Source organism: Panthera onca, chromosome B3 (assembly GCF_046562875.1).
Source record: "Panthera onca isolate mPanOnc1 chromosome B3, mPanOnc1 haplotype 2, whole genome shotgun sequence".
In the NCBI taxonomy this organism is placed as follows: Eukaryota; Metazoa; Chordata; class Mammalia; order Carnivora; family Felidae; genus Panthera; species Panthera onca.
This window is the reverse complement of record NC_138344.1, coordinates 22738378-22763775: the sequence shown is the minus strand read 5'-3', so window position 1 is coordinate 22763775 and position 25398 is coordinate 22738378. Positions and strand designations below refer to the sequence as shown.

The 25398-nt window shown below is 38.9% G+C and overlaps 1 long non-coding RNA gene across 1 annotated transcript in view; it reads right to left on the bottom strand.

The window, feature by feature from the left end:
- Positions 1-25398, bottom strand: part of LOC144612754 (uncharacterized) — a 90341-nt gene that overhangs the window by 16807 nt on the left and 48136 nt on the right. The gene's annotated exons all lie outside the window — the stretch shown is intronic.

Below are 25398 nucleotides of genomic sequence, written 5' to 3'. Positions count from 1 at the left end.
AGAGAGAGGGAGACAGAGAATCCCAAGCAGGCTCCGCTGTGCTGTCAGAAGAGCCAAACGTGGGTCTTAAACTCTGGAACCATGAAATCATGACCTGAGATGAAATCATGAGTCAGACACTTAACTGACAGAGCCATACAGGAACGTTCCCTCTCTCTCTTTTTTTTCTTTTTTTTTTTATCTTGTTTTATTTTTCCTTCCCCTTCCCTATGTTCATCTGTTTTTTTTTTAAGTTAATTTATTTATTTTAATATATATAATGGAATATTACTCAGCCTCTTGGTGTAGGCAAGTTGCTTGTGCTGGTCTTCTGGTGGAGGGCCTGCTGCATGGATTCTCAGGCTGATTTGTTTCAGTGGAAATGTGCCTCCAGGGTGCAGGGTCTGGGGTTTAGTGTAAGTGGCTCCAGCCTCCACTAGGTGGCGCTGTTTTGTTTCCTGAAGTTTTTCAGTGCTAATGGGGAGGATGAACATGGAGGCCCCCCACCCTCCAGCTCTGGAGAGTGGCCCCGCCCCACCACTCTCTAGGAAATGGTCACAGAAGAGAAATCAGTCACCCCTCTTGTATCCCCAGTTTTCATCAGAACACTGCATTCACCTTGCCTGTGTCCAAGCTTTTTTTTATTTATCTCAGGTGCACTACTGAGTTTCAAAACTCCAAATTTTAGGGATTGCCTGGTGTGGATCCACTCTGTTCCTTTGGGGGAGGGTCTCAGCACGTTTTTGCCAGCCCCTGTGAGGTAAGTGGTCACAGGACTGCCCGATAGTTCACGGTTTATGTCAAAAACAGAGCAGAAATCTGGCCCCCCTGTGGGCACCAGTAACCCACTCCTATGCCTGGAAACAGCATAGCACATTGGGGCCACCTGTCTTGTGATACAGGGGATCCTCAGACCACGCTGTCACTCCTGGGATTCCTCCCCACTTCTCCACCTGAGCGCCTTTAGATACATCCCCTACTGTAGCTGACTTCTAAAAGTTCAGATTTTGTGCTCCACTGCTTATAATACTTTGTGGTAGCCTCCGTAAGCAGGCTTCCTCAATGCCACCATACCTGCAGGTTTCTCTCCCACAAATCAACTCTCCACACCTCCTACTTTCCAGGAAATGCTCACCTTTTTACAGGCAGACTTGCAGTTTTTGTTCTCTCAAACCTCTAATTGAGTTATTTGGTGTTCAGAATGATTTGGTAACTATCTAGCTGTGTTCAAGGGATGAGACAAACTTGGGATTTCCCTGCTTTTCTGTCATCTTAACTCCCCACCTCCCAGCACTTCTGGTTTTTAAAGCCAAATGTTATAGGGATTTGTCTTCCACATGTGAGCTCCATGATTCAGGGGTCCATTTCTCTGCCTTCTTCACTCATAGCTAGCTCCTTCCCTCCTTCACACAGCACTCTTATACCTTTCTGACCTTCATAATGTTTCAGATGCAGATTCTTCTCTGTATTTACTCGTGTAGTTCTGCCAGTCTTTGGATCACTCCTAAGGTTATTGACTTGAATGTGGATGATATCTAGTTGTAAATATGGGATGGGTTGAGCTCAGGGTTCTCCTAGTCTGCCATCTTCCCAAGCTCAATCATCTCTCTTATTTTTAACCCTGAAGAAGACCCACTTTACTCTCAGTACAGAGAACTATTTTTACAGGGTTCTACTCTTAATTATAGGACATCAATACTGGGTTTTATTAGGACTGCCAAAACCATCCGAAAGGTACTGGAAGGCATTGACATGGCTGCCAGGTGTAAAGGAGATTCTTATCCAGACACCCAGTTACTTCAGCCTCTTGCCCCTCCATTACCACTTCCCCAGGAAGGTCCCTCCAACAAAGTTCTCTCAGTGGAAAGGGCTCCCCATTCTTTTTCCAATAAACCTCTAACCTAATTTTGCCCCTTATTAAGAACACACAGGCAACCTTTACTGAGTTACAAAATTTTGAGTTACTGGTCACTGAATTTCTAAACAGCTAGTCTCTTAACTCCAGGCTCTGAAACTAGCATTCTAACAGCTTATAACCCCTTCTGCCATACATTCTCTTGTCACAGCCACATACTAACCATTCTGGGTCTAACCCATCCCCTGCCACTTCCTCTGCCCCCTTCCCTAACCTCCAGGATAGTTAGAACCTATGTACCTATTCTAGGAAATTAGTAGCTCCCTGGAGCCTGTCCCATGTCCTGGGGATAATCACCTTTATACTACATTGGTGGTTCAGTGGGACAATAAAAGTGCACAGTGCTTTTTGGCCCTATAAGACACCAGGGCTCAAGCTATTGGCATTCCAGAAAATTTCTGTAGCTCCCCCAATGGAGATCTCTTCTACCTACTCCAGTAAAACAAAGATGAACACACCCATTTGGATGTAACTATTTAATGGATACCTCTGGTGATGTCTACCTGGCTTTTTCTTTGTCTTAAGTTTGTTTGTTTGTCTGTTTGTTTATTTTTGAGAGAGAGAGAGAGAGAGAGAGAGACAGAGAGACAGAGAGACAGAGAGAGAGATTCACAAGCAGGCTCCACTCAGCAAGTGCAGAGCCCAACTCGGGGCTTGATCCCATTAACCTTGAGATCATGACTTGAGCCAAAACCAAGAGTTGGACACTTAACCGACTGAGCCACCCAGATGGCTCTTTTATTTTTTAATTATACATATGGATACATTGACATGATGCCATACCACTCTTGGCTTTCCTGGTGGGATTTGCCAAATGGCCTCTGTTATCTCATCTTCCCCTGGTCAAGATCGTAAACACTCCACAGTACCAAATTAAATTCTTTTTTTTAATGTTTATTTATTTTTGAAAGAGAGAGAGAGCATGAGCAGGGGAGGGGCAGAGAGAGAGGGAGATACAGAATCCAAAGTGGGCTCCAGGCTCTGAGCTGTCAGCACAGAGCCCAATGCGGAGCTTGAACTCATAAGCCATGAGATCATGAGCTGAGCCAAAGTTGGACACTTAACCAACTGAGCCACCCAGGCCCCCCTCAACTTAAATTCTTAAATAAAGCGTTGAAGATCTACACCCTGTCATTAAAAATATGCTTTAAGGAATTATTAATCCCACAATATACCATTTCAATGGCTCTATTTAGCCAGTAGTTAAGCCAGCCATTAATGAATGTCACCTGACTACTGACTATGGAAATCTCAATGCTCAGATTTCCCAAATCAAGGTTCCAACTCTTAATATCATAGAATTGACTGAAAACGTATATTAGGCCCAATAAGCATCCTTTGTGGTCATTGACATCGCTGATGTATTCTGTTTATATCATAAAGGTATCTCAGGCCCTATTTGCTTTAATTTTTGAAGGAGCTCAATATACATTTACATAGATTCCAATAGTATATTTAAACCAGTCTTCAGTGTCACATAAATTCTTCCATCAGGATTTGAATATATCACAATTTGAAAAGTGCCGTTTTTGGCATTATATTGATGACATGATGTTTGGAGATCCCTCAAGGGAAGTGGTATAGCCCTATTTGCCCAGTCTCACTAACCACCTGCATGAATGTGGTTGGGCAATCATCCCCTCTAGATCCAAGTCTAGTCTCATCTGTCAAGTTTCTGGGTATCATCTGATCCTCTAGGGGCCCTAAATTCCCCTACCAAAATTTAAAAATCAGTTATGCACCATTAAACCATCCACTGCACTTAGATAGGCATAATGGCATACTAGGTCTTTTCCTGTTCTGGAGCAACATCTCCCATCTCTCACTAATTATTTGCTCTATATATGCAAGCACATGCAAGTCTGCCACTTTCAATTAGAGTGAAGCCCAATAGTGTGTTTTGGAAGCTGCCCAGCAGGCAGTCTAACAGGCCCAACTTTTAGTCCCACCTGTCTCCATATTCTGAGCCGTCCTTGTCCATACCATAGAGTCTCTGGAACAAACATGAGTTTACCTGGCTTCTTAAGGAATTCTGGACTAAGCATCTAACTCCAGGGGAAACTTGATAAACTCCCTTTGAGTCAATTTTGGCATTCTATTGGGCTCTTTTTTTTTTTTTTTTTCTATTTAAAGAGTATATATATATATATATATATATATATATATATATATGTTTTAATTTAAATTCCAGTTAGTTAACATACAGTATAATATTAGTTTCAGGTGTAGAATTTCCTAACTATAATTTCCTGTTACTACTTACTCCCTATAAAAGTTCCTATAATGCCATGGGTTAGAGACACTTCCCAATGGAATTCATCATGGCTACTGATGCCCCCTTGCTAAAATTGAAATGGTACCTTCAAGACAGGGATAAACCCCTTACCAAGACTTTTCCAAATACAGGAGGGTGTGGCTTCCCTCATGCTGAGCCCCTTTCCTTAGGGACTTAGGAAGCTTCCTTTGGAAGCATTAGGGAACTCCAACTTCCTCCTCCTCTTGCTACTTGGGTATCCCATTGAGACCAACTTCTGAAATTTTCAGGAAGTTGTTGTTCTTCCCCAATGATAGTGCCATCATTGTACACAATGAAGCTTGCTGGAAGACCATGGCATTCCACAAGGCCTTGGTCACCTCTAGTCAAGGATGCCCTCCTCCTTCCCATCCTGGCTCAGTCTAATTGGCAGAACTTGTAGCTATTCACCTAGCCTTTAAGAAGATCATAAAAAGGGGTCTTTTGAAGGTCCATATTTTCACAGAATGTTGGGTTGTGGTTAATGACCTTTTGGTTTGATCTGGTCAATAAGGGGGATTAGCTATACAAAGCAAGATCATTTCATAAAAGGCAGGTTCACATGAAGGGTACCCAGATATAGATGGAATAAGAAAATTCCCCATTCATATCATTGTTACTCATATTTCTATTCACAATAACTGCTTTACATTGGAAGCCATTGTCAACAATATTGCAAATTTCACCACTATCCTGCTACAATCCGCCTGGCACAGACTTCTAAGGGTACCAACCCTTCCTACCAGCTTACAAAATGGTCCCACACAACCAGGAGTTACCAGGAAACCCATACCTTAACAGGGCACAAGCAAGGTCCTTCCCCTCTCCTCAGGGGCAGGCAAGGTTGTGACAAATTAGTCTATTCTCTACTCCCAAACCCAATGATGGAGACTATCTAAGTAGAGACACATTCCCTAGGGAGAATGACCATACGACAGCTGGTAAATTGATTTCATCAACCCACTGCCCCCTTCAGCTGAGGCTTCCAGGTATGTAGGCACAATCATCAATTTTTACATAAGATTTATTTGGTAAACTTTACACAGAATTCCTCCTCAAAGGAAATAATAACTTCCTTTACTAAATTTATTCTTGCTTGGTTTGAATTTTTTAAGGTTTGTTTATTTTTGAGAGAGAGAGAGAGAGCGAGCACATGAGCAGGGGAGGGTCAGAGAGAGACATACATACACAGAATCCAAAGCAAGCTCCAGGCTCTGAGCTGTCAGTACAGAGCCTGACATGGGGCTCAAACCCACAAACCATGAAATCATGACCTGACCTGAAGTTGTATGCTTAACCAACTGAGCCACCCAGGTGCCCCTATTCTTGCTTGCTTTGTATCACTAAAAATTATTGCCTATGACAAGGACACCTACTTTCCCTCTTAGGAAACTCAACAGTGGGATGTCAAATTTAATATTCTTTGGACTTTCATCTAGGCTACTGCCCCCAGGCAGCTGGCATGATTGAGTGTCATAATGGCAACCTTAATGAGACTCTCTTTAAATTACTTCTACACAAGTGGTCTCTGAAATAAATTAAACTTTCTCAAGCCCACATCTTATTTAGCTCTCAACCCCAGGGCCTTTAACCCCACATATTAATTATTATGTATCCCTCAAAATTCCACTTGGGGTCATCTCTGGCAAGCCTCAAGCTTTTATTATTCAATACAATGTCCTTTTTATTTTATTCTCTGACTCCACTGCCCCCTTCTGCTCTGATTTCCCAATTATCTTATATTCTGCTTCATGCTTCATAACCTGATTAAGACTAGATAACCCAATATCATCCACTCATTATTGGATGCCTTCAGGCCAAAAGCCCACCAAGTTAATGTCATATAATTTCTTTGGAAACACTGAAAATGATGAGGACTCTCCAGAGGGAGCCTTCTTCATGCCAGCCACTCTCCCTAAATATAGTTACTGCAAGGGCTGGCTAATGACACTAAATTCCCTTACAGATTTACAAAAAGTGGAAGCCATTACCCTGGGACCAAGTGGTACAGTTGTCTAAAGAGGGTGTCTTTAGGGTGTCTAAAGAGGGAAAGAAACTCTCCATATTTGGAGATGAGAGTGTGCAAGACAGCTACAAGCCCTGCAAGTCTTACACCACACTGAATGAGGTAACCCATGACTTTCTCCCTGAGAGCAACCACACTCATCCTCAATCAACATACAAATAGCTCAGCCAGAAGGGAATCAACCCAAGCTCATATAATGCGAATACTTGATTTGGTTTTGGCTATTCTTACGGCTTTATATGGCCTGAGCGATAGGGTTGTTGGTAAATACCTCAGGCCTAACAATCACCCAGATATAATGCTGGAACAATATCATTCCAGCCCACAATTGCACCCACTAGGTAGAAAAGTGGGGAATGTTGGAAAGCCCTGTTAGAATGCCTGAGGGGGTGCCTGGGTGGCTCAGTCAGTTAAGTGTCCGACTTTGATTCAGGTCATGATCTCACAGTTTGTGGGTTTGAGCCCCATGTCAGGCTCTGTGTTGACAGGCTCAGAGCCTGGAACCTGCTTCAGATTCTGTGTCTCCCTCTCTCTATGCCCCCCTCCCCGGTCTCAAAAATAAATAAACATTAAAAAAATACAACAAAGAAGGGTTTAGGAAAGTATACAACTGAGTATGAGAGCAGATGGATTGAATTCTTTTTCAGGCAATGGGCTTTCTAAAGGCAGCAATGTGTAAATGACTTTCCCTTGTTTTTTGTACATCAAATATTGCTACAAGCTAAGTGGCTTTATGATTGTCCATACAAAAACCTATCTGGTTACAGTGGCTGTGCCCCCATGATTTGTCCATCGCCATCACTGTTTGTTTCCAGGATTTCCTAAATAGCATCTCCACATCTCTCTTAGTCTGGGATATAAACGTGTCCAGAATCTTTATATGCCCTGGGTGAGCTCCTTGGGAAATGAATTAGAAGCCACTGATTCTGTTGCTGAATATACCTTTGATCTCAGAAAGCTCATAATAATCTGTACCAGATATGCAGCTCATTCTTCAGGGAAGCCTCTAAGTTATGTTATGCCAGCCCACCTCCCTCCCATGACCAATACCCCAACTGGATAACCACATGGATCACACATATTCTATTTTGACAACACTCTGGAGGACCTTCCCTTTGAGTGAGAAAGACTCAATACTGGTGGGACACTATCTCAGATGACATCACCCAAGCCCAAAAGTTTTCCGTTAGTTTCCTATGCCTCAAGAATGTAGAGCTGTCAGTAGAGATGACATTCCAGGGACATATAACCATGTCAGAAACCTCATTGCTTGCCCAAATGGCCCCACTCATCAGTTTGTGGTGTTAACATAAAAAATAGTAGTGTTTTTACTACTACTTCTAATAACTACTAAAAATAGTAGTTATTTTACCAGCAAAAAAACATTTTATTCAGAAATAACAGGTAATTGCAATTTGGGACATATAAGTTACTGCAAAACCATGGACGAATCTGGAGAACAACAACAACAGCAAAAGGGCTACTTTAAAAAATATATAATGTTTATTTATTTTTGAGAGAGAGAGAGAGAGGGAAAGAGAGGGGGAGGGGCAGAAAGAGAGGGAGACACAGAATCTGAAGCAGGTTCCAAGCTCTGAGCTTGTCAGCATAGAGTCAGACATGGGGCTCAAACCCGCCAACCATGAGATTATGACATTAGCTGAAGTCGGATGCTTAACTGACTGGGCCACTCAGGAACCCCAAAAGGGCTACTCTTATAGAAGAAATGAGGTATTGGAAGAGGTTTTATTTTTATTTATTTATTTTTTAACAGAAAGTCTTTGGAATAAACTGGGAGTTCAAAGTGCAGAAGCTTTTCATTGGTTAAGTTGTGAAGGTCTCAAACTCGCTGAGTTATTGCTCACCAGGAAAACAAATAAACCTTTCCTCCTCCTGTAGTGGTACATTATAGTCTTTTTCCTGTTGGGAATGCAAGACACCCCTTTTCTTCTTGGGTCTGCAAAGGGTTGATAAGCAGTGGTATGGTATGAGTTCTCCCTGGTCTGAACTCCTGAGTCCATTTTAGTGAGATTTTTCTCTATTAATTTTTATGTTTACCCCTTTTGATCAAGATCTTTCCTCAAAAACATCACTGATAAAGTGTCAAGTTTTCATTATTTAGTGTTTTTTTTCTTCAGTTCCAGGGAAGATTTTCCTGGTCGTCATGTCAGAGGCAAAGTACATTGCAGTTGTAAACCACTAAAGACCATATTTAAGTAAAAAAGAAGCTTAAGAGGGGACACTCTGACACTTCTTATGTAAAACCTATAGTTTCTCAAGGTTGTAAGGATTGGAGATTATGTCAAATTGTTCCACCAGCATCACTTATTGAGTACATAATTTTTACAAATGTTTGACAGACAACAAGTATTAAATCAAAACACAATGAGAATTCTAAATTGCAGGATGGTTATAAACCAAGAACTCAAGCATGTAGGTCACCAGATAAATAGAGGGTTAACTAGGTGAACCAATGGGAGTTTTCTGATATGTTATAAAAAGAAAATAGAACAGTTGAATACAGCAAGAGAAGAACAAGTTCAGAAGATACAGTGCAAGAGTATAAATAAAGCAATAACTGACACACTTTTTGCAAAACAAAAATATTAAAGATGTTTTAAAACATAAACACAAATACATAAGTATTGTTATCTCAAAAGAATGTTTTGGTGGGGCGCCTGGGTGGCTCAGTTGGTTAAGTGTCTGACTTCAGCTCTTGATCTCCTCGTTCATGGGTGCAAGCCTGGATCAGGCTGTGTGCTGACAGCTCAGAGTCTGGAGCCTGCTTCTGATTCTGTGTCTCCCTCTCTCTCTGACCCACCCCTGCTCATGCTCTGTCTCTCTCTCCCTCTCAAAAATAGATCAACTTTAAAAAAAAATAAAAGAATGTTTTGAAACAAAATACATTATCAATAATACTGTCTATAAAGTTATAAGTTAAAAAACATGAATTTGGATTAGAATCTAGAGTGCATTAATAATCAAGATGAAAGAAAAACCTTTGTGAATTCTGAATATTTTAACCCTTTATAAGAAAGGAAGTAAAAAGATTACTTGGTCATGGGATTATGATGAGGCTATTTCCGAAAGGTTTCAATGAAAGGAAAAGGTTTCTCCTTTTACAGTGTTTGGTAAATATGGACAAAGGCATGGTCTTTCTACAAGAGACAGAGTAGAAGCAACAGTGGAAAAAAGTACACAAGCCTGGTTCATGCATTTTGGGAAAGCTGTCTTATCAGATGCTGTCTGCTCCAATTCCAGAACATCTTTACTTTTAGATCACAAGATGGTGTGCATGCCCGGTTTGGTGCTTTCTTAAATGTGTCATGTGAATCTAAGAGTATATTCCCTGGAGATTTGTAAAATAAGGGCTGGTTACCAAGACTTACAAGAGAAATTTTAGCAAGGTTCAAGAGTCTTTGTGGAGCTGTGTTTTTTTAACCTTTCTTTTTAAATTTTATTTTAACATAGTTAACATACAGTGTTATATTAGTTTTGGGTGTACAATACAAGGATTCGATAGTTTCATGTATTACTCCATGCTCATCAAGAGAAGTACTCTTAATCCCTTTCACCTATATTATCCATCCCTCCACCCACTTCCCCTCTGGTAACCACCTATTTGTTTTCTATAGTTAAGAGTCAATTTCTTGGTTTCTCTCTCTGTGTCTTTTCTTTTTTTTCCTTTGCTTGTTTTCCCCCTGAAATTCCACATGTGAGTGAAATCATATGGTATTTTCCTCTGACTGACTTATTTCACTTAGCATTTTACTATCTATATCCATCCATTTTGTTGCAAATTAAAATATTTCATACCTTTTTTTTGTGGCTGAATAACATCCCTTTATACATTACATCTTCTTTATTCACTCAGCTATCCATGGACACTCAGGCTGCTTCCATAATTTGGCTAAGGTAAGTGATGTGGCAATAAACACAGGGATGCATCTATCCTTTCTAATTAATGCTTTTTTTTTAATTCTTCGAGTAAATAGTGTAATTACTGAATCATATGGTAGTTCTATTTTTAATTTTTTGAGGGACTTCCATTCTGTTTTCTAAGTGGCTATATCAGTTTGCATTTTCACTAATAGCACAAGAGGGTTCCTTGTCACCACATCCTCACCACCTGTTATTTCTTGTGTGTGTGTGTGTGTGTGTGTGTGTGTGTGTGTGTGTGTGTATTTTGCCATTTTGACACGCATGAGGTGATATTTCATTGTAGTTTTGATTTATATTTCCCTGATGGTGTGCAATACTGAGTATCTTTTCATGTATCTTTGTCCATCTGGATGTCTTCTTTGGAGAAACGTCTGTTCATATATTCTGCCCATTTTTAATTGGATTATTTGTTTTATGTTATTGTTGAGTTGTATAACTACTTTATATACTTTGGTATACTAACCTTTTCTTGGATGTTACGTTTGCACATAACTTCTCCCATTCGGTAGGTTTCCTTTTAGTTTTTCTGATTGCATTCTTTGCTGTGCAGAAGTATTTTATTTTGATATAGTCCCAATAGTTTATTTTGCTTTTGTTTCTTATGCTTCAGAAGACATATATAGAAAAATGATGTTAAGGCTGATGTCATAGAAATCATTGCCTGTGCTGTCCTCTATAATTTTTATGGTTTTGGGTTTCACATTTACGTCCTTAATTCATTTTCAGCTTATTTAAAAAATAATAATGTTTATTTATTTTTTAGAGACAGAGAGACAGAGATAGAGAGAACAAGTAGGGGAGGGGAAGAGAGAGGGAGACACAGAATCTGAAGCAGGATCCAGGCTCTGAGCTGTCAGCACAGGACCCAACTCAGGGCTCAACTTCATGAGTAATGAGATCATGACCTGAGCCAAAGTTGGACACTTAACCAACTGAGCCACCCAGGCACTTCTTTTCAGCTTTTTTTTTTTTTTTAATGTGTGGTGTAAAAAAATGGAAATGTTTCATTCTTTTTCATGTAGATGTCCAGTTTTCCCAACACTATTTCTTGAAGAGACTGTCTTTTCCCATTGGATATTCATTCCTGCTTTGTCAAAGAATAGTTGACTATATATATTTGTGAGTCCATATTTGGGTTCAGTTCTCTATTCTGTTCCATTGATCTTTGTGTCTGTTTTTGTGCCAGTACCATACTCTCATGATGATTACAGGTTTGTAATACAGCTTGAAGTTTGGAAATGTGATGCCTCCAGCTTTGCTTTTTCTTTTCCAACATTACTTTGGTTATTCAGGGTCTTTTCTGGTTTCATATATATTTTTTTAAAATTGTAACAGCTCTATGAAAACTATTGTTGATATTTTGATAGAGATTGAATTTAATGTGGAAATGGCTTTGGGTCAATATTTGATCTTCTAATCTATGAGCATGGAATGTTTTTCCATTTCATTCTGTCTTCAAGTTCTTTCATAAGTGTTCTATAACAGATCTTTTACCCCTTTGATTCAGTTTATTCCTACGTATTTTATGGGTTTTGGTGCAATTGTAAATGGGATTGATTCCTTGATTGCTATTTCTGCTGCTTCATTATTGGCGTACAGAAATGCAACTGATTTCTGTACATTACTTTTGTATCCTGCGACTTTGCAAAATTCATGCATCAGTTCTAGAAGTTTTTAGGTAGAGTATCTTGCATTTTTCCATGTAGCGCATCTTGTCATCTGTGAAGAGTGAAAATTTTGCTTCTTCTTTGCCAATTTGGATGCCCTTCATCTTTTGTGTTGTCTGATTGCTGAGGCTAGGACTTCCAGTACTATGTTGTACAAGAGTGGTGAGAGTGGACATCCCTGTTGTGTTCCTGACCTTAGGGGAACAGCTCTCAGTTTTTCCCCATTGAAAATGATATTAACTGTGGTTCTTTAATATATGATGTCAAGGAATGTTTTTATTCCTACTTTCATGAGGGTTTATATCAAGAAACGATGCTTTTTTTTTTTCCAAATGCTTTCTCTGCATCTCTTGACAGGGTCATACATTTCCCATCCTTGATTTTATTAATGTGGTGTATCACACTGATTGATTTGCAGACATTGAACCAGATCTGCAGTCCAGGAATAATTACCACTTGATCATGGTGAATATTTCTTCTAATGTAATGTTAGATTTTATTTGCTAGTATCTTGTTGAGAATTTTTGCAACCATGTTCATCAGTGATGTTGGTCTGTAAGTCTCATTTTTAATGGGGTCTTGGCTTTTAAATCAAGGTAATGTTGGCCTCATAGAATGAGTTTGGAAGGTTTCCTTCCATTTTTATTTTTTGGAACAGTTTCAAAAGAATAGGTATTAATTCTTTAAATGTTTGGTAGAATTCCCCTGGGAAGCCATCAGGCCCTGTACTTTTGTTTGTTGGGAGATTTTTGATTACTGACTCAATTTCTTTCTGGTTATGGGTCTGTTCAAATTTTCTATTTCTTCCTGTTTCAGTTTTGGTAGTTTATATGTTTCTATGAATTTATTTCTCCCATATTACCCAATTTTTTGGCATATAATTGCTCATAATATTATCTTACAATCGTATTTCTTTGATGTAGATTATGATCTCTCCTCTTATATTCGTGATTTTATTTATTGGGTTCTTTATCTTTTCTTTTTGATATGACTGTCTAGGAGTTCATCAATTTTGTTATTTTTTTTTTTAAAGAACCAGAGCTTCTAGTTTCATTATTCTGTTCGACTCTGTTTTTTAATTTCTATTTCATTGTTTTCTGCTCTAATCTTTATTATTTCCTTTCTTCTGGTGTTTTGGGCTTTACTTGCTGTCCTTTTCCAGTTCCTTTAGGTAAGGTTAGTTGTGTATTTGAGACTTTTCTTTTCCTTGAGTAAGGCCTGTATTGCTATATATTTCCCCCTTATGGTCGCCTTTGCTGCAGCCCAAAGGTTTTTTTATTTTTTTCTTTTTCTTTTTCTTTCTTTCTTTCTTTTTTTTTCTTTATTTCTTTTTTTTTTACTGTTGTCTTTTCATTTTCATTGGATTACCTATATTTTTTCATCCTTTAATTGTCTGCTTAACCCATTCGTTCTTTAGTTGGATGTTCTGTAACCTCCATGTACTTGAGGGATTTCCAAATTTTTTCTTGTGGTTGATTTCAAGTTTCATAGTGTTGTGATCTAAAAATATGCATGATGTGATTTTGATATTTTTGTACTTGTAGAGGGCTGATTTATGACCCAGTATGTGAACAATTCTGGAGAATGTTCCATGTGCACTTGAAAAGAACATGTATTCTAGGGCTCTGGGGCTCAGTTGGTAAGAATCCAACTTCGACTCAGGTCATGATCTTGTGGTTTGTGGGTTCAACCCCGCTGTGCTGACAGCTCAGAGCCTGGAGCCTTCTTCAGATTCTGTGTCTCCTTCTCTCTCTGTTCCTCCTCTGCTCATGCTCTGTTTCTCTCTGTCTCTCAAAAATAAATAAACATTAAAAAAAAAAAGAAATAAAATGACATGTATTCTGATGCTTAAGGGTAAAATGCTATGAATATATCTGTGAAGTCCATCTGGTCCAGTGTGTCATTCAAAGCCATTGTTTCCTTGTTGATCTGCTTAGATGATTAGTCCATTGTTGTACATGAAGTGTTAAATACCTCTACTATTATTGTATTATGATCGAGTTTCTTTAAGTTTTTATTAATTTATGTATTTGATTATCATAACTTGGGGGCATAAATATTTATAATTGTTAGATTTTGTTAGATAGCCCCTTTTATTTTGATTTAGTACCTTATTTATCTCTTATTACAGTCATTGGTTTAAAACCTAGCTTGTCTGAGATAAGTATGGGTACTCCAGCTTTCTTTTGATGCACATTATCATGATAAATGGTTCTACACCCCCTCACTTCCAATATGGTGGTGTTTTGGGGTCTAAAATGAGTATCTTGTAAGCAGCATATCAATTGATCCTTTTTTAATCCATTATGACATGCTATGTCTTTTGATTGGAGCAATAAACCCACTTACATTCATAGTAATTATTGATATGAATTTAGTTGGACTGCATTACCTATAAAGTTGCTCTTCCTGTAGATTGTCTCTCTTCCTTTCTAGCCTTTTTGTGCTTTTGTTCTTTCCCGCTCAAAGGGTCCCCTTTAATAATTCTCACATAGCTGGTGTAGTGTTCACAAACTTCTTTAGTTTTTGCTTGTCTGGGAAACTATTTATCTCTCCTTCTATTCTGAAATACTGCCTTGCTCAATAAAGCATTCTTGGTCGCATATTCATCCCATTCAGCACATTAAATGTATATGCCACTCCATTCTGGTTTGCCAAGTTTCTGTGGACAGGTCTGCTGCTAACCTTATATGTCTACCCTTGTAAGCTAAGAACCTTTTGTCCCTAGCTGCTCTCAATATTCTCTCTTTATCTTTGTATTTTGCAAGTTCACTTTGATATGTCTTGGTATTGAGGGTTTTTTTGTTTTGTTTTGTTTTGTTTTTTGTTTTTTTTTTCTTTGAAGGGAGTTATCTTTTCCTGTAGGACTTGAATGCCAGTTTCCTTTCCCAGATTAGGGAAGTTCAACTATAATTTGTTCACATAAATTTTCTGTCCTTTTTTCCCTCTCTTCTTCTGGGACTCCTATGATATGGATATTATTGTGATTTATAGAATCTCTGGTTTCCCTAAGTCTATATTCATGATCTATTAGTTTTCTTTCACTCTCTTTTTCAACTTCATTATTTTTCATAATTTTATCTTCTATGTCACCTATTTGCCTTTTTGATTATCTGCTTCTTCCATTCTTGTTGTGATTACCTCCAGTCAGTTTTTCATCTCAGTTATAGCATTTTTTTATTTCAGCCTGACTAGTTTTTAAGTCTTTTTTCTCCACAGCAAGGGTTTCTCTGGCGTCCTCTATGGTTTTTTTTTTTTCAAACCCAGATACTTTTCTTATGACTGTTGTTCTAAATTCTTCATATATATTATTCCTATCTGTTTTGAGCAAATCCCTGGTTGTGGCTTTTAATCTTTCTTTGAGGGAGAATTCTTTAGTCTTGTCATTTTGTCTAGGTTTCTGTCTTTTGTGTGCTATGAAAGCTTGTTACGCTTTCTGTTTCTGAGAGTAATACCATATTAAGAAGGGGTTATACAATGTCCATGGCATGGCACTTTACTGTTTCTTGTGTGTGCTATGTGCACTCTGCTACTCTGCTGTTGTGTTTTGGCTACTCTTTCCCTAAAGTCAGTCCTCTGTAGAGTTCCTTCTTGTTTGCAGTGAGGAGTGTTTGGACCTTTAACTAGGTGTGCTTTGATTTGTTTGGTAAAATAAGCTTGTTTTTAAAACAAAAGAAAAAAAACCTGTTCAAAAAAAGAGAGAGAGAAAGAGAGAGAGAGGAAGAGAGAGAGAGAGAGAGAGAGAGAGAGAGAGGAAAGGAACAACAAAAAAACAAACAACAAACTATAAGCCTGATTCCAAAGGAAAAGAAAGAAAAAAAAAGAAGAAAAAAATAAAAGCTAAGGAAAGAAAAAGCCAAGCCAAGAAAAGAAAAGAAAAGAAAAGAAAAGAAAAGAAAAGAAAAGAAAAAGCCTTATCCAACAAAGGAGAAAGTTAACCAAAGAAAACCCAAATGAAAAAAGAATTATAAGCCTGATGAAAAAAAGAAAGAAAAGAAAAAAAAAGAAAATAAAGAAAAGAGGGAAAGAAAGAAAGAAAGAAAGAAAAAAGAAAAAGTCTAGTCCTATTTCCACAAGAATTGAAACTGATGCTTTAGAGTGCTCTATGATCAGTAGACTTGATGCATGTGGTGGAAGGCTGTGTCCGTCCTCTGTAGGAGAGGCCCTCTGTGCTGGTTCAAAATCAGACGTGCCCTTGTAAAGATGTCCATGTAGGGCCCAGGGAGGGTGAGGTTAGGGGTAAGTGGCCCAGCCTTGACTGGGGTCTCTGTGTTGCTCGCTGAAGTTCCACCGTGCTGGGGAGTAGGGGAAAATGGTGTCACACTGCTCTTTCATCCTGGGTAGGGGAGCTGGCATCCACTACTGTTCAAGTAGCCTTCACAAACAAATGAATAATTTTCCTTTCTGTGTCCCAAGCTTCCATAAGATCTCTTCCCTCAGCCCTTCTATGCCCAGGCTGTTGACACACCCAGTGCCATAGCTCTCCTGTGTTTTATCTCTGGTCCCCCACTGACTCTAATTTCCAAATCTTAAAGAAACCAGCAAAGGGCAGACCAACTCTCCTCCTTCAGAGGAGAGTCTCAAAGTACTGTTTCTCTAGAGCTGTTTTGTCCCAGGAAAGCAGTAGCCCAAGGCCATGCAGGAGCCTAGAGCTTATAACGAAGCACAGCAAAAACTGTGACCACTTTATTTGCCCTCTGTATGTTCCTCTGTCCCCTGCTGTTGAATGGCTGCTCAAAGGTGACAGTCAGGTCTTTTATCCTTGGAGAAGCAATATACCCTCTTCCAAGTGCATTCCATTAAGAAAAATGCTCTCTTCCAGAGAAACCCAGGATATTCCCATATCGTGCTGTTTTCTATCCACTCCCAGACCTCCCCTGCTTCTCTCCTGGGACACTGCTGCCTTCCAAGATCTACTCCAGCAAATGGTGCAGACTTCCAAAGACTCAGAAGTTCAGCTCCACTATTTGCAAAACCATGTGATAGTTCCTCACGATTCCCCCATCAGTGGTTTTGGAGGAGTGCTTTTCTTGCATGAAACTGACCTGCTGCTCTCTCTCTTTATCCTCTGTGAAAAGGACTCCCATCCCTCTGCAGCACTGTGGCTTCTCTATCCCCCAATTCTCCTCTCTACACCTCATACCTGCCATGTTCTCTCCTTCAGATTATGCAGATTGTTCTCTTAATCCTCACATCAATATCCTAGGCATTCAGAATGGTATAATGTTGATCTAGCTGTGTTCAAGGGATGAGACTAGCCAAAGGCCCTCCTACTACTGTGCCATCTTAACTCCTCTGAAGTCTGATAAAATAAATTTTCTGCCCCCTTTTTTCTCTCTTTTCCCAGAACTCCTATAATATGAATGGTATAATGTTTGATGGAATCACTGAAATCCCTTTGTTTCTTCTTGTTTTCCATAATTTTCCTTTCTCTCTTTTGTTCAGTGTCATTATTCTTTATTATTTTTGTCTTCCATATCACTAATTTGTTCCTCCATGTCTTACAGCCTGTTATTGCATCAAGACTGTTTACAATTTAATTCAATACATTTTTCATTTCTGACTCTTTTTAACTCTTTATCTCTGCAGTAAGGGTCTCCCTGAAGTCTTTCATTCTCTTCGCAAGCTCAGCAAGTATCTTTATGGTTGTTGCTTTAAATTCTCCATCAGACGGGGCACCTGGGTAGCTCAGTTGGTTAAGCATATGACTCTTGATTCTGACTCAGGTCATGATCTTATTATGGTTCACGTATTTGAACCATGAGTTGGGCTCTGTGCTAACAGTGTGGTGCCTGCTTGGGATTCTCATTCTCTCCTTCTCTTCTCTGTCCCTCCCCTGGTTGCATGCCCTCTCTTTCACTCTGTCTCACAATAAATAAACTTTAAAAAATGTTTAATCAGGCATGTTACTTATATCTGTTTTATTTATATATCTGGCCATGGCTTTATCTTTTTCTTTCATTTGGGATGAATCCCTCTGTATTGGCATTTTTTTCCTAGGCTCTGCCTTCTTCTCTGTGTTAGAAAAACCTGTTATGTTTCCTTATCTTGAAAATAATGGCTTTATGAAAGTGAGATCATTTAATGTCTAAGGTCTGTTGCTTCAGGGAGTGTATCTTGTGTGCTTTTTGTGGGTTCTGATGTTGTGCTTGGGCTGCTCTATCCTTCAGGCAAATTTTCTTCAGAAACTCTCATTTGCTGTAGGCAGTGTTTGGTCCCTGCCCAGATTTTTGCAAGCTTTAACTGAGTGTGCTATAGTCTGCTTGTGAAATGAGACCCGATAATACTTCCACTAGAACTGAGGCCTTGCAAAACTCTCTGATTGGGAGACACAGTGTAGGAAGGGTTTTGTGTTGGTATTCTGAAACAGGGACCTTCTGTGTACTGGGGCTGAGGGAAGCTTGACTGAGAAGACCAGTTCCACCAGAGCACAAGGGTGGGGGTTTGGTGTGAGTAAATTAGGTAGACAGTGTCAACTCTGTGCTGCTTCCCACAGGTGGCTCTGTGTTTATGCTATGGAGCAGGTGGGGAATGGCACCAGCCAGCTCCTTTGTCCCCTGAGAGGTATCTCTGTGAACACTGCCTCTCGGGGAAGCACTCCAAGAAACCAAATAATCTCCCTGTGTGCCCCCAGGCATTTTTCAGATCACTGTTTCCATGCAGCCTGCCTCCAGCCTCCAGCCTCCAGGTTTCTTTGTTTGTTTTGCCAACTTTGTTTCTAGGAGCAGCACAGTGTCCTCCAGGCTCTATCCCATCCAAGCCTGCTGACCTTTAAGACTTCAGACTGTAGAGACAGTGTGATCAGGGACTTTTGGCAGTATTCTGGGCCCCCAAATACATTCTAAGAATACACGGGACTGTTTTACTATCTCTGTTTCTTCATTTAAGAACTGTGGTCCAAGGCATTCATTAAAAATAGCCAAATGGAGGGGAGCCAAGATGGGGAAACTGGATGGAAGTTTTTTGTGTGTCTCGCATCCATGAAATATAGCCAGACCAACACTAAAACATCCTGCACACCTAGAAAACTGATCTGAGGATTAACACAACAATCTTCACAACCTGAAATACAGAATTCAGCAGGTACGCAGCACAGAGAGGCAAACTTGGGAAGAGAGAAGCCGTGGAGGGCAGGGAGGCACTTTTGCATGTGGAGAGAGGATGGAGACGAGGCGGGGGCAGAAAATGGGGAAAGCACCCCTCCCCAAAAGCAGCTTGGAGAGAAAGTGGAAAATTGGAAAGAGCCACAGGGACTAAACTAAAAATGGAGAAAGGAGAAAAGAGAGGGTTCAAATTCCATTAAGACTACAAACAAGAGGAGCACAGAGTCTGCAACTCCACAGCTCCATACTTGGTGGTGCACTGGTGGGAAGGGTGAATCCCCAGGAGCAGAGGGGTCTGGGAGGTTCCTGGGCCACAAGGGGAAAAACGGTTCCACTGCTGGAAGGACATTTGGTAGAGACTGTTGCGGCCACCTCATCCCAGCAGACCCCAGAGAACGGCCACATTCATTCGTGCTGGAACAAGGTCATGAAGGGTGAAGCCTGGTGCCAGATGTGTGTTGTGATTTTCCATAATCCCTGAAACTCTGCTGCTACACTATCTCGCAAACTTTTTCTGGGGTTGGCTGCCACCTGGCCAAGTCTCTGTGCATCAGCAGCAGCACAGTTCCACAAGAATTCCTGGGTGCAGCTGGCATTTGGCCATTGCTTGGTGAGACCCTCCACAGAGGGGCAGAACGGGTCAAAGCCACAGTCCCTCAGAAGTAAGGGACCAGGGAAAACAGCCACACCTGAGACAAAACTTGGGAGAGAGGTACTACTTGGGGCTTGGTCATGGACAGTGTAAAAGCAGGGAGTGGACAAGAGGTGAAGACAAAGGGCAGGTGCACGATTGTTGATCGGGGAGAACAGAGTTCCGATACTAGAGACTGGGTAGCTGGGTGACGCCATTTTCACTGCTCTTGGGCATGCACATACACACCTACCAGCACCACAACAATCCACCCCAGTCGGCTAGCACCGCCATTTAGTGGAGAACGGAGATGTTACTCTAAGCTCCGCCCAACTGGTCCAACCTCACTTTTCAAGAACACAATTCTCACCACCTGCTTAGTTTATGGAGTATAAAGTGCTTCATGGTCTGACTTCTAGGGGAAAGTGAAGTAATTTCAGTGATATTTCAGTGTGTTAGCAAGTCCATCTATTCCATTTTCTTTACTTTTTTTCACTTTTTCATTTCTTTTGCTTGAATAGAGAAATAGAAAAAATTCATTTTTTATTTTCAAATTTTATTAAAAATATTTTCTTTAATTTTTTTACTATATTTTTTACTTTTGTGTAAATTTTTTCAAATTCTATTATACTTCCATCATTTTATTGTAGTCTACTTCACTGTATTCACTTTTTCAAATTTTCAAACAATTTCTTTTTTTCTTTTTCTTTTTCATTTATTTTCTTTTTCTTGAATACAGAAAGAAAAATTCATTTTTATTCTCAATTTTTATTAAAAATATTTTTCTTTATTTTTTTACTATATTTTTTACTTTTGTGAAAAATTTTTCATATTCTATTATACTTTCATCATTTTATTTTAGTCTACTACACTGTATTCACTTTTCCAAATTTTTAAATAACTTCTTTTTTCTTTTTTCTCTTTTTCATTTATTTTCTTTTTCTTGAATACAGAAAGAGAAAAAAATCATTTTTTAAAAGTTTTTATTGAAAATAGTTTTCTTTAATTTTTTTTCTACTACATGATTTAGTTTTGTGTAAAATTTTCAAATTATACTTTACTTCCATCATATCATTTTAGTCTACTTTGGTGTATTCATTTTTTTCAAATTTTCAAATGATTTCCTTTTTTTTCTTCCTGCCCCCTTTTGTGTCTAATCTATCAAGACACTTTCAACACCCAGACCAAAACACAAGGATCTAGCACCATTTATTCGATTTTGTGTGTGTGTGTTTAATTTTTAGTTTTAATATTTTTAATTTTAATTTTTTCTACATCATTAATTCCTTTTATCCCTTCAAAATGACTAAATTAAGGAATTCACCCCAAAAGAAAGAGCATGAGAAATGACAGCCAGGGACTTAACCAACACAGATAGAAGCAAGATATCTGAACCAGAATTTAGAATCATGATAATTAGAATATTAGCTGGAGTCGAAAATAGATTAGAATCCCTTTCTACAGAGATAAGAGAAGTAAAAACTAGTTAGGATGAAATAAATAATGTTATAACTGAGCTGCAATCACTGAAGGATGCCACGGCAGCAAGGATGGATGAGGCAGAAGAGAGAATCCGCAATATAGAGGACAAACTTATAGAGAATAATGAAGCAGAAAAAAAAATAGGGAGATTAAAGCAAAAGAGCATGTTTTAAGAAGTAGAGAAATCAGTGGCTCATTAAAAAGGAACAAAATCATGGGGAGCCTGGGTGGCTCAGTTGGTTGAGTGTCTGACTTCGGCTCAGGTCATCTCACGTTTCATGAGTTCAGGCCCTGCATCAGGCTCTGTGCTGACCTGCTTCGAATTCTGTGTCTCCCCCTCTCTCTGTCCCTCCTCTGCTTGTTCTCTCTCTCTGTCTCTCCAAAAATGAATAAATGTTAAAAACAAATCTAAAAAAAGGAACAGCATCAGAATCATAGGGGTCCCAGAAGATGAAGAGAGAGAAATGGGGGTAAAAGGGTTATGTGAACAAATCATAGCAGAAAACTATCCTAACCTGGGGAAAGACATAGACATCAAAATCCAGGAAGGACAGAGGACTCCCATTAGATTAAAAAAAACAAAAAACAAAAAACAAAAAAACGGACCATCAACAAAGCATATCACCGTCAAAGTCACAAAATAGGTAAGGAGAGAATCATGAGAGCAGCAAGGTAAAAAAAAAAGTCCTTAACCTACAAGAGAAGACAGATCAGGTTTGCAGCAGACCTATCCACAGAAATTTGGCAGGCCAGAAAGGAGTGGCAGGATATATTCAATGTGATGAATCAGAAAAATATGCAGCCAAGAATTCTTTACCCATCAAGGCTGTCATGCAAAATAGAAGGAGAGATAAAAAGTTTCCCAGACAAAGAAAATTTAAAGGAGTTTGTGACCACTAAACCAGCCTTGCAAGAAATTTTAAAGGGTACTCATTGAGGGGAGAACAGATAAATAAATAAATAAATAAATAAATAAATACCAAAAGCAACAAAGATTAGAAAGAACCAGAGAACACCACCAGAAACTCTAACTCTACAAGCAACAGACTGGCAATAAATTCATATCTTTCATTACTCATTATACACCTCAATGGACTCAATGCTCCAATAAAAAGACATAGGGTAACAGAATGGATAAGACAACAAGACCTATCTATATGCTGTTTATAAAAGACCCACTTTACACCTAAAGACACCTTCAGATTGAAAGTAAGGGGATGGAGAGCCATCTATCATGCTAATAATCAGCAAAAGAAAGCCACAGTAGCCATAATTATATCAGACAATCTAGACTTTAAAATAAAGACTGTATCAAGAGATGTAGAAGGGCATTATATCATAATCAAGGGGTGTATAGACCAAGAAGACCTGACAATTGTAAACATTTATGTGCCAAATGTGAGAGCACCCAAATATATAAATCCATTAATCAAAAACTTAAAGAAACTCATTAACAGAAATACCATAATAGTAAGAGACTTCAACACCGAACTCACAGCAATTGATGTATCATCTAATCAAAATATCAACACGGAAACAATGGCTTTAAGTGACACACTGGACCAGATGGATTAACGGATATATTTAGAACATTTCATCCTAAAGCAGTAGAATATACATTCTTCTCCAGTGCACATGGAACATTCTCCAGAATAGACCATATACTGGGACACAAATCAGCCCTAAGTAAGTACAAAAAGATCGAGAACATACCATGCATATTTTCAGACCACAATGTTATGAAACTCGAAATCAACCACAAAAAAAGATTTGGAAAGCTAAGAAATACTTGGAGACTGAGGAACATCCGACCAAAGAATGAATGGGCTAAAGAGGAAATTAAAAAGTATATGGAAGTCAATGAAAATGATGACACCACAACCCAAAACCTCTGGGACACAGCAAACACGGTCATAAGAGGAAAGTATATAGCAATCCAGGCTTTCGTAAAGAAGGAAGAAAGATCTCAGATACACAACCTAACCTTACGCCTTAAGTAGCTGGAGAAAGAACAGCAAATAAAACCCAAAACCAGCAGAACACAGGAAATAATAAAGATTAGAGCAGAAATTAATGCTATCAAAACCAAAAACACAGTAGAACAGATCAATGAAACCAGAAGCTGGTTCTTGGAAAGAATTAACAAAATTGATAAACCACTAGCCAGTTTGATCAAGAATAAAAAGGAAAGGACCCAAATAAGTAAAATCAAGAATGAAAGAGGAGAGATCACAACCAACACAACAGAAATGAAAACAATGAAAAGAGAATATCATGAGCAAGTATATGCCAATAAAATGGGTAATCTTGAAGAAATGGACAAATTCCTAGAAACATACACACTAGCAAAAGTGAAACAGGAAGAAATAGAAAATTTGAACACACCCATAAACAGGAAATCAAATTAGCAATCAAAAATATGCCAAAAAAAACAAGAGTCCAGGGCCAGATGGCGTTCCAGAGGAATTCTACCAAACATTTAAGGAAGGCTTAACACCTATTCTCCTGAAACTGTTAAAAAAAATAGAAATGGAAGGAAAACTTCCAAACTCTTTCTATGAAGCAAGCATTACCCTGATTCCAAAACCAGACAGAGACCCCACTAAAAAGGAGAATTATAGACTAATTTCCCTGATGAAAATGGATGCAAAAATCCTCAACAAGATATTAGCCAACCAGAACCAACAATACATTAAAAAAATTATTCACCACGACCAAGTGGGATTTATACCTGGGATGCAGGACTGGTTCAATATCTGCAAAACAATTAACATGATTCATCACATCAATAAAAGAAAGGACAAGAACCACATGATCCTCTCAATAGATACAGAGAACGCATTTGACAAAATACAGCATCCTTTCTTGATAAAAACCCTCAAAAAAGTAGGGATAGAAGGAGCATACCATGAGATCATAAAAGCCATATATGAAGGACCCAATGCTAATATCATCCTCAGTGGAGAAAAACTGAAAGCTTTCCTCCTAAGGTCAGAAACAAGATAGGGATGCCCACTGTCACCACTGTTATTCAACATAGTATTGGAAGTCTTAGCCTCTGCAATCAGACAACACAAAGAAATAAAAGGCATCCAAATCGGCCAGGAGGAGGTCAAACTTTCACTCTTTGCAGATGACATGATACTCTATGTGGAAAACCCAAAAGATTCCATGAAAAAACTGCTAGAACTGATTCATGAATTCAGCAAAGTTGCAGGATATAAAATCAATGCACAGAAATCAGTTGCATTCCTATACACCAACAATGAAGTGACAGAAAGAGAAATCAAGGAATCGATTCCATTTACAATTGCACCAAAAACCATAAAATACCTAGGAATAAGTCTAACCAAAGAGGTGAAAATTTTATACGCTAAAAACTATAGAAAGCTGATGAAAGAAATTGAAGAAGACACAAAAAATGGAAAAAGATTCCATGCTCCTGGTTAGGAAGAACAAATTTTGTTAAAAAGTTGATTCTACCCAAAGCAATCACACATTCAATGCAATACCTATCAAAATAACACAAGCATTCTTCACAGAGCTAGAACAAATAATCTTAAAATTTGTATGGAAGCAGAAAAGACCCTGAATAGCAAAAGCAATCTTATAAAAGAAAACCAAAGCAGGAGGCTTCACAATCTCAGACTTCAAGCTATGCTACAAAGTTGTAATCATCAAGACAGTATGGTACTGGCACAAGAACAGACACTCAGATCAATGGAATATAACAGAGAACCCAGAAATTGACCCACAAACGTATGGCCAACTAATCTTTGACAAAGCAGCAAAGGATATCCAATGGAATAAATACAGTCTCTTCAGCAAGTGGGGCTGGGAAAACTGGACAGCTACATGTAGAAGAATGAACATGGACCACTTTCTTACAACATACACAAAAATAACCTCAAAACGCATGAAAGACCTCAATGTAAGACAGGAAGCCACCAAAATCCTCGAGGAGAAAGCAGGCATAAACCTTTATGATCTTGCCTGCAGCAACTTCTTGTTCAACACATCTCCAGAGGCAAGGGAAAGAAAAGCAAAAATGAACTACTGGGACCCCATCAATATAAAAACTTCTGCACAGTGAAGGAAACCATCAGCAAAACTAAATGGCAACTGACAGAATTTGAGAAGATATTTGCAAGCGACATATCAGATAAAGGGTTAGTATCCAAAATCTATAAAAAAACTTATCAAACTCTAACACCCAAGAATCACATAATCCAGTGAAGAAATGGGCAAAAGACATGAATAGACACTTCTCCAAAGAAGACATCCAGATGGCCAACCGACACATGAAAAAATGCTCAACATCACTCATCATCAGAGAAATACAAATCAAACCCACAATGAG